Raw genomic sequence first — 15,041 nt, forward strand, 5'->3', positions numbered from 1 at the left:
CTATTGGATGGATCACAGGGCTCCCAATGGAGGAGCTAGGGAAAGTACCCAAGGAGCTAAAGGGATCTGCAACCGTATAGGTGGAACAACATTATGAACTAACTAGTACCCCGGAGCTCTTTACTCTAGGTGCATATGTATCAAAAGATGGACTAGTCGTCCATCACTGGAACGAGAGGCCCATTGGACTTGCAAACTTTATATGCCCCAGTATAGGGGAATGCCAGGGCCAAAAAAATGGGAATGGGTGGGTAGGGAAGTGGGGGGGGGGAAGTGTACGGGGGACTTTCGGGATAGCATTGGAAATGTAATTGAGGAAAATATGTAATAAAAAATATTAAATATTAAAAAAAAGAAAGAAAGTTACCTCAGCCTCTCCAGGAAGATCCAGCAATACTTCTCCGGGGCATATACCCAGAAGAAGTTCCAACTGGTACTAAGAACACATGCTCCCCTATGTTCATAGCAGCCTCATTTATGATATCCAGAAGCTGGAAAGAACCTAGATATTCCTCAACAGAAGAATGGATACAGAATATGTGGTACATTTACACAATGGAGTACTACTCAGCTATTAAAAACAATGGATTTATGAAATTCATTGACAAATGGTTGTATCTGGAGGATATTATCCTTAGTGAGATATCCCAATCACAAAAGGAGTCATTAGATATGCACTCACTGATAAGTGGACATTAGCCCAGGAACATAGAACACCGAAGATACAATTTGCAAAACACAAGAAAATCAAAAAGAGGGAAGACCAATGGGTGGATACTTCATTCCTCTTTAGAATAGGGACCAAAAATACCCATGAAAGGAGTTAGAGACAAGGTTTGGAGCTAAGACTAAAGGATGGAATATCCAGAGACTACCCCACCCGGGGATCCACCCCATAATCAACCCCAACACCTAGACACTATTGCATATGCCAGAAAGATTTTGCTGAAGGGACCCTGTTATAGCTGTTTCATATGAGGCTATGCAAGTGCCTGGCAAATACAGAAGTGGATGTTCACAGTCATCTATAAGTTGGAACACAGGGCCCCCGATGGAGAAGCTAGAGAAAGCACCCAAGGAGCTGAAGGGGTCTGCAACCCTATAGACGGAACAACAATATGAACTAACCAGTACCCCCAGAGCACTTATCTCTAGCTGCATATGTAGCAGAAGATGGCCTAGGAGGCCATCACTGGGAAGAGAGGTGTTACCTCCTTCAAGCCTAGCTAAGCTGGCCTCATACCATCCACCTCTGAGGCAGAGCCACCTGCTGTGCTGCTTCTCATCACTCTCCTTTGATGTGCCACTACCTGCTACCTGCCTGAGACTGAACCACTTTTCCAAGATTTTCTGGAGTTAGCACAGAACTGTGATCTTGGAAAGTTCCTACTAAAAGACTGATCTGTCAACCTCAAAGGAACTTTGCATGACTGGGAATGGGTCTCCCCTCTTCTTTATAAAGCATCTTTGCCAACATTAAAGTTGAGTCTTGATCAGAATACAGTCTTGACTCCATTTTTCTCTTTACAAGCCTACATTCCCTCTTCTTTCAGTTCCAAGATGCATCCCAGGCTGGAACCCAGACATGAGAGCAGCAGGTCAGCCCCAACAGAGAGGCTCCTTGGTATTGCAAACTTTATATGCCCTAGTACAGCGGAATGCCAGGGCCAAGAATTTGGAGAGTGTGGGTAGGGGAGCAGGGTGGTGGGGAGGGTATAGGGAACTTTCAGGATTGCATTTGAAATGTATATAAAGAAAATATCTAATAAAAGAAAGTCTCAATCAAAAAAAAAAAAAAAAGGGAAGGAAAGTCTCAAAGCTCACCCTCAATGACACACTTCTTCCAACAAGGCCATACCTCCTAATCCTTCCTAAACAATCTACCAAGTGAAAACCAAACATTCGAATTGATGAGCCTATATGGGGGTAGGGAGGTCCTCTCATTCAAATCACCAGAGTAGCCCTGTTTTCCTAGCCCAGCATATGTAAAGTAAGGTCAGAAGAACACCTGAACAGTAATCAGTCTTTGTCCCATTTCATAAAGCAGGTGGTTAGACCTCACCCTATGTACACTGAATCACCAAATCAGCTGTAAGATTCCATCTGTGAATAAAATACTGGGTGATTTTACTCAAAAGCTCAAGTTAGCAAATGTTCTTCTTTACCTACATCCTAAATGTACTCAGACTTAAGAATAGTACAGGCATTCACTCCACTTTAGTATTCACTTGTTTATTGATAAATGCTGCTAGAGGAAGAAGCAGGTGGAAGCTAGATTGTTAGAGCTTAATCAAAAGCCTAGCTTAATGGTTAAATCCATCTCCAACTCTCTAGGATGCCTATCAGGTCAAAGGTAGATTTTATGACCACTCCTATGATTTTAGTAAGAAATGCTCTCTTAGAGGCTCATGTGTCAAACACCTGGGCCCCAGCTGCTGGCAATGTTTTGGGAGGTTCTAAAAAAAGTAAAGTGATGGGACATAGTTGGAAAAAGCAAGACTTTGAAGGTTGGACTAGTCCTGGCCAATCTCTCATTCTTACTTCCTGTCTACCAAGGAGGAGCAGCCTCTGCCACATGCTCCTCTGTCCATGATGCTCTGTCCAAGAGCTTAGGACAACAAATCACCCTGATGTGAAAGTATGAGTAGAATAATTTCCTCCTCTTTTAGTTTATATCAAACAATATAACAACGAGAAAAAGAGGTATTATGATATAGCCTGTCATTGATTTAATATGAATGGTTCTATTGGCTCATATATTTGAATAAGAGGTCCTTAGATAGTAGTGCCACTTGAGAGAGACATTGGAGGTTTAGCCTTGTTGAAGGAAGTATGTCTTTAGGGGTGGACTCTGGATTTCAAATGCTTAAGCTAGGCCCAGTGTCTCTCTCTTCCTGCTACCTCCCAATCTGAATGTACAACTCTCAGCTACCTCTCCAGAACCATGTCTACCTCCATGCTGCCATCTTCCTTCCATGATGAAAATGGACTGGACCTCTGAACTGTAAGCCAGTCCCAGTTAAATATTTTCCTTTATAAAAGTTGCCGTGGCCATGGCAGCATGGAACCATAAGATACAGTCATTCCTCTAAGACCTCAAGACCAAATCAGAGGTAAACACCATGACTCAACTATCAGAGTAATTCTCTCCCCTGGTATGTGCCTGGGTTGGGTGGCTGGTTGGTTGGTTAATCGTCTGTTTGGCTGACTAATTTGAGACAGAGTCTATGTAGCCCTAGCTGGCCTGGATCTCACTACGTAGACAAGGTTGGCCCCAAACTCATCACCACCTTCAGGCTCCCTGAGTTGATTCATAATGTGGAAACTTAAATCCAACTATTTGCTTCTGTGCTCTCAGCTATCCAAAGATCTCAGCTCACTCATGAAGAGTCTTAACAGATAAGCCTTCCAGATACACAAAAGACTTTTGGCCCTTTCTCCCTACCTTCTACTCACTCTATTCCAACTTGCTAGTTTCCACCATACCAAAAGGTGCACACCCAGAGTAACTACTTGTAGCTTTGTGTGCTACCCTACCTCTGAGGCAACTATTGTCAACTCTATTCAAACCCCAGTGTAGACTGTCTGGAGTTAGACCCTTGCAGGATAGCTGGGGTGCGACGATTAGGGTCCTGTGGGAACCCAGTCCAAATGCTCCCTCAAGCCACTTGGAGGGGCTGCAAGTCCATGGCCAGAGTAGGTTCCATGGGTTATCCACATAGTGGGCATGCAGGGGCTATCCACATAGTGGGTATGCAGGGGCTATCCACATAGTGGGTATGCAGGGAGCTGCAAGGGCTAAGGGAGCTTCCTTGGCTAAGCCAGACAAGTACCCACAGGAGGTTTCCTTGAGTACTTTGTCCGTTAGTCTACCTTCTGTAAATAAGTTTTTAATAACACAAATAAATGTATGATGCCAATGTATCCACAAAGCCAAAAAAAAAATCTTTTCAAAATAGATTACAAAGGAAAAGTTATTTAAATTTTTATTTTTTAAAAGGTCAAGGCAGGGCTGGTGAGATGGCTCAGTGGTTAAGAGCACTGACTGCTCTTCCAAAGGTCCTGAGTTCAAATCCCAGCAACCACATCATAGCTCACAACCATATGTAATGAGATCTGATGCCCTCCTCTGGAGTGTCTGAAGACAGCTACAGTATGCTTAATCATAATAAATAATAATAATATAATAATAAAAGGTCAAGGCAGTCGGATGGTCTTTGCAGGGAAACCCTGAGGGCTCTCAGCAAATTCAGCAAAGACCACCTGCACAATAACCTGAAGTGGCTGCTGGGCTACCAGGATGGTTTGGAAAAATGCAGGTCTCGTCCCAAACTATCTTCATACTCTGGATGGGTGTGAGATCACATCCAAACAATACCTCACTCCACATGCAAGAGAACTTCCTTCCTCTGATAATTCACCATCCTCTGGATCTGCTTCAGGCCTGTCCCAATCCTCACTACACAATCTCCTCTCAGGAATATCCCACAATCCCCTTTAACCTCAACTCCAAATTTAACCCAGAGCACACATGAGGCCTCTTTCAAAGAACCTATTGTGCTTCAGTCCTCTCCGACAATCAAAGCAGAAGTTTGCATTGAATGTTCGAATTGGCATCCAGAATAAGAGGAACACAGGGCCTGAAAAGTGGCAGGAGGAGCAAGAGAGGAAGGTGTGAGCCCTCTCAGAGTTAGCATTTGAACAGCTAAAGAGGTTTGACAATCTGAAGGAGCTGAATTTGCATAAGGAGTTCTAGGACTTAGAGAAAGTGATGGAGAAGAGTACCCGAGAAGCCCTGGGCCATCAGGAGAAGCAGAAAGATGAGCAATTTCACTCCAGAGTCAAGAGTCTCAACCTAAAGCTTGGATAGTGTGATGGACTGTATATTCTTGGACCTGGGAGTAGCACCATTTGGAGGTGTGGCCTTGTTGGAATACTTGTGACCTGGTTGGAGTAGATGTGTCACTGTGGGTGTGAGCTTAAGACCCTCAACCGAGTTGCCTGGAAGTCACTCTTCCACTAGAAGCTTTTGGACGAAGATGTAGAACTCTCAGCTCTGCCTGGGCCTTGCCTGTCTGGATATTGCCATGCTCCCACCTTGATGATAATGGACTGAACCTCTGCACCTGTAAGCCAGCCCCAATTAAATGTTTTTATAAGATTTGCCTTGGTCGATGCCCCTCAACAGAGGAATGGATACAGAAATTATGGTACATTTACACAATGGAGTACTACTCAGCTATTAAAAAAATGAATTTATGAAATTCCTAGGCAAATGGATGGACCTCGAGGGCATCATCTTGTGTGAGGTAACACAATCACAAAGGAACTCACACAATATGTATTCACTGATAAATGGATATTAGCCCAAAACTTAGGATACCCAAGATACAAGATACAATTTGCTAAATGCATGAAACTCAAGAAGAATGAAGAACAAAGTGTGGACACTGTGCCCCTTCTTAGAATTGGGAACAAAACACCCTTGGAAGGAGTTACACAAAGTTCGTAGCTGTGATGAAAGGATGGACCATCTAGAGACTGCCATATCCAGGGATCCATCCCATAATCAGCTTCCAAACGCTGACACCATTGCATACACTAGCAAGATTTTGCTGAAAGGACCCAGATATAGCTGTCTCTTGTGAGACTATGCCGGGGCCTAGCAAACACAGAAGTGGATGCTCACAGGCAGCTATTGGATGAATCACAGGGCTCCCAATGGAGAAGCTAGAGAAAGTACCCAAGGAGTTAAAGGGATATGCAACCGTATAGGGGGAACAACATGATGAACTAACCAGTAGCCCGGAGCTCTTGTCTCTAGCTGCATATGTATCTAAAGATGGCCTAGTCGGCCATCACTGGAAAGAGAGGCCCATTGGACTTGCAAACTTTATATGCCCCAATACAGGGGAATTCCAGGGCCAAAAGAATGGGAATGGGTGGGTAGGGAAGTGGGGGGGGGTATGGGGGAGTTTTGGGATAGCATTGGAAATGTAATTGAGGAAAATACGTAATAAAATATATTAAAAATTAAAAAAAAAGACTTGCCTTGGTCATGGCATCTCTTCATAGCAGTAAAACCCTGACTAAGACAGAAGTTGGTACTAGGGACTGGGGTATTGCTGTGGTAGGCCTGACCATGCTTTTATTTGAAAGAATGTGGATTTTGGGACTTTGGATTTGGAAAGCAGTGGAATGCATCAAATGGGGCTTAATGGGTCACCCTAGTAAGAATATGGAAGACTTTGTTGCTGGGAGTAATTTGAACTGTGTTGTTCTGGCCCAAGTGATTTCAAAGGAGAAGGATTTTCAGAATGTGGCATAAAGACTGGTTTTGTGGTATTTTCTGAAGAATGTGGCTACTTTAAGCCCTTGCCTGATAAGTTTGTCTGAGGCTAAGGTGAAGAGACTCAGATTAATTGCACAGACAAAGGAAATTTCCAAAAAGCTCATCAGAGACTTTGTTCTCTGGTAAATCTTATGAAGAGAAGTTTGAACATGCATAGCAAGCTTAGAAAGGAAAAATATAAATTTTATGGTTCGAGTATTAAAGGGGTACCAGGAAGTGAAATGGAGGAAAATCCTGGGATCTAGGATATAACAGATTAAGGGAGTAGGACCTTGGGGCAAGAGCCTACCCAGCTAAATTTAGATCCAGGCATGGTGGTACACACGTTTAATCCCAGGAGACAGGCATGCTGATCTCTGTGATCAAGGCCAATCTACAGAGCACGATCTAGGATAGCCAAACTTAGGCAATGAAGGATTTGGAAAACAAAAAGCCAGTAAGGAACATCTCTGGCCTTTCTCATTTTCTCATGTTACAAGGAGGGGTAAGAAAATAACACTCCTGGGCATATAATTAGACGTAGCTCCAACATGAAATAAGGACACATGCTTCAATATGCTCATAACAGCCTTATTTATAATAGCCAGAATCTGGAATGAAGTCATATGTCCCCAAACAGAGGAATGGATACAGAAAATGTGGTACATTTACACAATGGAATACTACTCAGCCATTAAAAACAATGAATTTATAAAATTCATAGGCAAATAGATGAATCTGGAGTATCCTGAGTGAGGTACCCCATCACAAAATAACACATATGATATGCACTCACTGATAAGTGGATATTAGTCCAGAAGCTGCGAATACCCAAGATGCAATTCACATGAAACTCAAGCACATGAAACTCAAGATGAAGGAAGACCAAAGTGTGGATACTTCTATCCATCTTAGAAGGGGGAAACAAAACACCCATGGAAGGAGTTACAGAGACAAAGCATGAAGTAGAGACTGAAGAAATGACCATCTAGGGACTGACTCACTAGGGGATCCACCCCATTTACAATCACTAATCCCAGACACTGTTGTGGATGCCAACAAGTTCTTGTTGCCAGGGACCTGATAAAGCTTGAAAGACCCCCGATGAAGGGAGACCCTCACTCAAGTCTCGGGTTGACGTGAACCCCAAGTAGCTCATGGAAGACCATTTTTGCTGCAATAACACGAGGTTTATTGACAGGAACCAGCACGCTGGGGCCTACTTGTATCCAATGCAGGGGTAGAGGAGACCCAGAGAGGATGGGAAAGCGGGTATTGAAAGGAAAAAACCATAACCCAAGAGGGTAGGGAGTGTGTTATTTGAAAATACCAGTGAAAACTCACAAGGTGGAACTAAAAATCACAAGGGGAAACTCCCTGATTCTCAAGATTGTTCTCAAGATTTTAATCCAATTTTTGTGATCAGCCAGGTCCTGGAACAAGGTCACTGAACCGGCTTGTGTAATTATGTGTTCTGTGGTCAGCCAGTTCTCAGAACAGGCTGCTTCAGAGCCCAACTATTTTTTCTTTCTTGGCTACAACTTGGTCGAGGGGGTCAAACTTAAGTTTTCTCCCTTACAAGCTCTTTCCTGAGAGGATCTGTCAGTGCCTCACAAATACAGAGGTGGATGCTTACAGACATCCATTGGACTGAGAATAAGATCCTCAATGAAGGAGCTAGAGAAAGGACCCAAGGAGCTGAAGAGGTTTGCAGCCCCATAGGAGGAACTCATATGAAGTAGTCAGTATTCCCAGAGCTCCCAGGGATTAAACCACCAACCAAAGAACACACATTGGTAGGACTCCTGGCTCTAGCTGCATATGCAGCAAAGGATGGCCTAGACAGATATCAATTGGAGGAGAGGCCCTATGTCCTAAGAAGGTTGTATACCCTAGTGTGGGGGAATGCCAGGGGCAGGAAGCAGGAGTGAGTGAGTTGGGGGGGGCGGGAGAGGGGCAGAGGATAGGGGCGCACTTTTTTTTCCCTTGTAGGAGAATCCCCAAAACAGGATGGGGATAACAGTTGAAATGTAAATAAAGGCAATTGGGAGGCAGAGGCAGGCAGATTTCTGAGTTCAAGGCCAGCCTGGTCTACAAAGTGAGTTCCAGGACAGCTAGGGCTACACAGAGAAACCCTCTCTCGAAAAACCAAAAAACTGCCCCCCCAAAAAACAACAACAAAAAAGAAAGAAATAAAGAAAGAAAAGAAATGTAAATAAAGAAAATATCCAATAGAAGAAGAAGAAGGGGCACTTAGCTGTTCCCTTTGTCTCTAGTGACTTTCAGAAAATCGGTGATCAATTGCTCAGCTCATAGCTTGTATAAAGTCGAGGTGTGTCTGTAATCTGCAAGAACTCTGCCACATCCTCACTGCTTTCTTGTACTTAGCCCCAGACACTTTGGCTGAATAGCTGCTGATCCCCACCTACCCACTTTCACTTTCCTGCTTTTTTTCCTTTAGATTGAAATTTACTACGTGCTTCCTCTCAGACATCTTGGGGATGTCACTCCATGCTTGAACTTTTGTGGGACTAGAGGGTGGGGTCATTTAAGTCAAGCTCCCAGAAGACAGTCCTTTTATGACTTTTTTTTTTCTCAAAACAAGTACCACCTGGGTGACTCTAATAAGTTACCAAGTCCAGCTGCAGCAGGAGGTACACATAACCTTGCCTGTCTCTGGAACACAGGTTCCTTGTGTTCTCAGAAAACATTTCCCCGAAGATTTCACCTTAGCAATGCTGGTCTCCTCATAATCACCACTAATTCCTGACTCCAGCTAATCAGCACCAATTATCCCAGTAGTCTCCATTTCTTCTTGGCTATAGAGCCAGAGCCACATGGCCAAAGCTGATGAGTTCTGCTGCTTGCAGGAGCTGAACAATGTCCCTTTTTTCTCTTACAACATCACCAGCTTCCTCTTTTCAACTCCTTCACTGCCTAAGCTTGACTGTCCTGGATCTTTCCCTGGAGATTGATCTTGACTCAGAGATCTGACTGCCTGTCTCCTGGGATTAAAGGTGTGTACCACTCTGCCTGGAATTAAGCTTATCTTCACCTAGAACTTGCTCTGTCTCTGGCTGACCTTGACTTCAGAGATCTGCTTGGCTTTTTCTTCTGGGATTAAAGGTGTGTACCACCACCCCTGTATTTAAGCTTTTCTTCACCTAGAACTGGCTCTGTCTCTGGCTGACCTTGACCTCAGAGATCTGCTTGGCTTTATCTCCTGGGATTAAAGCAATGCACCACCATACTGGATCTAAATTTCATTGTGTCCCATCTTGCCACAAGTATACAATTCCCTTAATTCAATTTAATATCCTTGAGCTCAGGATTCAGCTCCATTTCCCTTCCTGGTGCCCCCCCTTAATACTATATATTTTGTTCTTTTCATTTCTAAGCTAGCTATGCATATTCCAAATGTTCTTCATGAGATGTAAGCAGAGAAGTAAGTCTATGATGGGCATTTCTGAGACCTCCTTTGTCAATGCAATTAATCTGAGTTTCTAAATCTTAGCTTCATTCTGACTTTTCAGACTAGGATAAAGAGTAGCCATGCTGTTCACCAAAATACTACAAAAAAAAAAAACCAGTCTGTAGGCCACATATTGAAGTTCTTCTCCACTGAAATTTCTTGGACCAGGACTGCATATTTCAGATCATTCTCAGTAACAGTGTCTTCCATATTCCTACTAAGATAGCCCAGTAAGCCCCATTTGAAGCATTCCACTGCTTTCCAAATCCAAAGTCCCCAAATCTACATTCTCCCAAAGACAAGCATTTTCAGACCTGTCACAGCAATACCCCATTCCCTGGTACCAAGTTCTGTCTTATCTAGGGTTTGACTGCCATGAGCAAAGACCACAATCAGGGCAACTTCTATAAGGATATCATTTCATTGGGACTGGCTTCAATATTCAGAGGTTCAGTGCATTATTATTAAGGCAGGAACATAGTAGCATCCAGGCAGGGAAAGTATGTTAGGAACTGAGAGGTTTATATCTTCATCTGAAAGCTGCTAGCAGAAAACTGACTTCTAGGCAGCTAGAATGAGGGTCTTAAAAAGTCCATTCCCATGGTGACACATCTACTGTAACAAGGCCAGAATTCCAAATACAACAAAACCCTGGACCAAGCATATTCAGGCCACGAAAGTTGCTGTTGGCTGCATCTTTGCAGGCGAGAATCCAGTCTTTCCCTTTTGTGGATCTTTGTGGCCCCACCAGCCAACACCTACAACTCCCTCTAGCACATGTGGTGTTTGTTGTTCTGGGTGTCCTGTGTTGGTCAAACCTGCTTTTCCAAGAACCAATGCTAGTGAACTGATAAAAGCTCACTGAAGCTATCTGTTGGGGTTTGTTTATAATACATCCACCAGTTTTACAGAAATGAATTGCATCGAATTCAAGTCTTCTTGCTTGAGCACTGAGTACTGCACGGAGTGAGCAACCTCCTCCTCAGCCCTGTCAGCTCACTGCAACTTCCTTATAACTTTGAGTTTCTGGGGATTAAATTGAGACAGAGAGAAGTTAGGTCTTCTGAAGTTTTGGTTTGTTCTTTGTATGTTTTGTAAGTTGCTGGGGAGGAGGGACTGAAACACAGGTGACTTGCTAAGTTCTAGAGGCAGATGAACTAGGGCACTCCTGAAAAGCTAGCACAAGGGTGTTAAACCCACATCCCACCTAATTAAAGGAAAGCATTGCTTGTAGTAAGTCATTTATAAATACTATATTTTTGGGTTTAAGAGACCAGTTAAGAGCAATAATTCCCACCACTCACATGGTGGCAGACAGGCCTGTGCTACTCTAGTACCCAGGGTTCGAATGCTCTTTTTTTAGCCTCCTTGGTCACCAAGCATGCATGTGGTTACAGATGAACATACACACAAAACTCCTTTATATATATGATAAAAGTATAAAATAAGATTTTTTACATGTAGTGTATGAGTGTGTGGGTGTTTTTGTGTGTGAGTGTGTGTTTGTCAAAATACCTCAACACCCATCTTAAAGTCAGAGAACAACCTTAGAGATTCTGTTTTCTACATCTATCTGAGAATACTCGTGTAGTCAAGCATGGCAGCAAGAGCCTTTCCCCTCTGTGACAGCAAATCAGCTTTACAGATGTACTCTGTTAATTGTGTTTTTAGTAAAATTGCTGATCTCTATATAACCATAGTCCTATATGATATGCCTTTGTGGAAAATGAGCCTTGACAGTAAGAAAACATAGCCATTTTCACCCGTCTTCCTTTTTGTCTTAGTCAGGGTTTCTATTCCTGCACAACATCATGACCAAGAAGCAAGTTGGGGAGGAAAGGGTTTATTCGGCTTACACTTCCATGCTGCTGTTCATCACCAAAGGAAGTCAGGACTGGAACTCAGACAGGTCAGGGAGCAGGAGCTGATACAGAGGCCATGGAGGGATGTTCTTTACTGGCTTGCCTCTCCTGGCTTGCTCAGCCTGCTCTCTTATAGAACCAAGACTACCAGCCCAGGGATGGTCCCACCCACAAGGGGCCTTTCCCCCTTGATCACTAATTGAGAAAATGCCTTACAGTTGGATCTCATGGAGGCATTTCCTCAACTGAAGCTCCTTTCTCTGTGATAACTCCAGTTGTGTCAAGTTGACACAAAAATAGCCAGTACAATTGACCCCTTGTCAACTTGACACACAAACACATCACTAGTAAGCCTCAACCCTTACATTCTTATTCATCCCCAAGATCTAAATAACTTTAAAAGTCCCACAGTCTTTACATATTCTTAAAATTTCAATCTCTTTAAAATATCCATCTCTTTTAAAATCCAAAGTCTTTTTACAATTAAAAGTCTCTTAACTGTGGGTTCCACTAAAACAGTTTCTTCCTTCAAGAGGGAAAATATCAGGGCACAGTCACAATCAAAGCAAAAAATCAATCTCCAACCGTCCAACGTCTGGGATCCAACTCACGATCTTCTGGGCTCCTCCAAGGGCTTGGGTCACTTCTCCAGCCATGCCCTTTGTAGCACACACGTCGTCCTCTGGGCTCCAGATGCCTGTACTCCACTGCTGCTGCTGCTCTTGGTGGTCATCTCATGGTACTGGCATCTCCAAAACACTGCATGACCCCTTCAGTCCTGGGCCTTCAATTACAACTGAGGCTGCACCTTCACCAATGGCCTTCCATGGCCTCTCACAGTGCTTAGCCTCAGCTGCTCTGCATGACCCCTTCATGCCTTCAAAACCAGTACCACCTGGGTGACCCTTACACATTACCAAGTCCCGCTGCAGAAGGAGTACAACCTTGCCTATTTCTGGAACACAGCCTCTTTGTGCTTTCAGAAAACACTTCCCAGAAGATGTCACCTCAACGATGCTGGTCTCTTCTTAATCACCGCTAATTTCTTAGCTCCAGCTAACCAGCATCAATAGTCCCAGTAATGCAAAGTTTTTGCTTTAGTAGTTCTGGTATCTTGTTAATCACAGCTGATTCTTCAGCCCCAGCTAACCAGAACTACAAAATCTTCACAATAAAAACAGCAATGGCCCTGAAGAGAGTCTTAATTTTCCCCCTGAAATTTCACAAACCAGGCCTCCATCTTCTGCACTGTTCTCAGCATTATCTTCCAAGCTCCTACACAACATCTGACAGAGCTCTTAACAACGAATGGATCTTCAAGCCCAAAGTTCCAAAGTCCTTCCACAGTCCTCCCCAAAACATGGTCAGGTTGTCACAGGAATACCCCACTCTGCTGGTACCAATTTGTCTTAGTCAGGGTTTCTATTCCTGCACAACATCATGACCAAGAAGCAAGTTGGGGAGGAAAGGGTTTATTCGGCTTACACTTCCATGCTGCTGTTCATCACCAAAGGAAGTCAGGACTGGAACTCAGACAGGTCAGGGAGCAGGAGCTGATACAGAGGCCATGGAGGGATGTTCTTTACTGGCTTGCCTCTCCTGGCTTGCTCAGCCTGCTCTCTTATAGAACCAAGACTACCAGCCCAGGGATGGTCCCACCCACAAGGGGCCTTTCCCCCTTGATCACTAATTGAGAAAATGCCTTACAGTTGGATCTCATGGAGGCATTTCCTCAACTGAAGCTCCTTTCTCTGTGATAACTCCAGTTGTGTCAAGTTGACACAAAAATAGCCAGTACACTTTTCTTTTCTTTTCTTTTCTTTTCTTTTCTTTTCTTTTCTTTTCTTTTCTTTTCTTTTCTTTTCTTTTCTTTTTTTCTCTTCTTTTCTTTTTTCTTTTTCTTTTTTTTTTTTTTTTTTTTTTGGTTTTTTGAGACAGGGTTTCTCTGTATTGTCCTGGTTGTCCTAGAACTCACTTTGTAGACCAGGCTGGCCTTGAACTCAGAAGTATGCATGCCACTGCCTCCTGAGTGCTGGGATTAAAGACGTGCGCCATCACACCTGGCTCCTTTTTTAAAAAAAAAGATTAATTAATTCATTTATTTTATGTATATGAGTACATATAGTTGTACTGATCATTTTGAGCCATCATGTAGTTGCTGGGATTGTAATTCAGGACCTCTGTTAGATCTGATAGGATTTGTTTATTGTTATATCTAATTACACTGTAACTGTCTTCAGATGTGCCAGAGGAGGCGTCAGATGTATTTATGGATGTTTGTGAGCATCCATGTGGTTTTTGGGATTTGAACTGAGGACCTTCGAAGGGCATTCAGTGCTAAAAACCACTGGGTCATCTCTCCAGCACCATCCCTTTCTTTCAACCCTACATCCCAGGTTTTGGTCTATGTGTCTCTGATTTCCTACATTCATTATTTTAACTTTGTCCTCAGTAGCCTGTTTTGTCTCTTATTACCATAGAAAACAAGTAGGCAGTAAGAAGTGTCCTCTTTTTTGTTTTTTGTTTTTTTTTTTTTTTGGTTTTTTGAAACAGGGTTTCTCTGTATAGCTCTGGCTGTCTTGGAACTCACTTTGTAGACCAGGCTGGCCTTGAACTCAGAAATCCACCTGCCTCTGCCTCCTGAGTGCTGGGATTAAAGGTGTGTACCACCACGCCTAGCTAAGAAGTGTCCTTTTGTTTGTTTGTGTGTTTGGTGTGGTGATTGAATTATGCTTGGAGCAAGGTGTGGTACTATTGGGAGGTGTGGCCTTGTTGGATTAGAGGTGTGTCATTTTGGAGGCAGGGCTTTGGGGAAATGTATATATACTCAAGCTCTGCCCAGGGTGAGACACAGTAGTCTCATCTTGCTGCCTTCATGTTGGGAGACATAGGCAAGAGGACATCTGACCTAGGCCAATCTGTTCTGTAGAAAGAGTTCCAGGACAGCCTCGAGTACACAGAAAAACCCTATCTCAGGAAGAAAGAATCATCAATCTAAAGTCTCTTAGTTGTCCGTCAAAGAAGATGGTACTCACCAGGTAGGTCACGGATTTGGGTTCTGATTATGGAAAGTTCTGGGAGGACATATATTTTCCATTTTTCTTTGAGGATTGTTTAATCTAGGGAGCAGAGGTAACCTGGCTACAACCATAGCTAGAACCTCTTGTGGCCTTCCTTGGTGACTAGGCTGTTCAGACGCTCGGGTCTTTCATGAGGTGCCTTGCCTACCTTCTTACCTCCCTCCTTCCTTCTCTGCAAGGAAGCAAGTCCCTCTTGCTTTGGAGTGTGTGTGGGATTTCACTAGCTGCCTTGACATCTCTTGGTGGGTTGTAACCTGGACTTTTAAACCAGACAAGTCCTTCGTCCTGAAATTGTG

The 15,041-nt window shown here is 43.5% G+C and overlaps 1 pseudogene; it reads left to right on the plus strand.

Annotated features, from left to right (window-relative positions):
• The first annotated feature begins 1,585 nt into the window (after window positions 1-1,585).
• Window positions 1,586-15,041, plus strand: part of LOC147001285 (mRNA export factor GLE1-like) — a 62,682-nt pseudogene continuing 49,226 nt past the window's right edge.

The sequence above is a fragment of the Mus caroli genome, unplaced genomic scaffold, assembly GCF_978045245.1.
Source record: "Mus caroli unplaced genomic scaffold, Mus_caroli_1 scaffold_14, whole genome shotgun sequence".
NCBI lineage: Eukaryota > Metazoa > Chordata > Mammalia > Rodentia > Muridae > Mus > Mus caroli.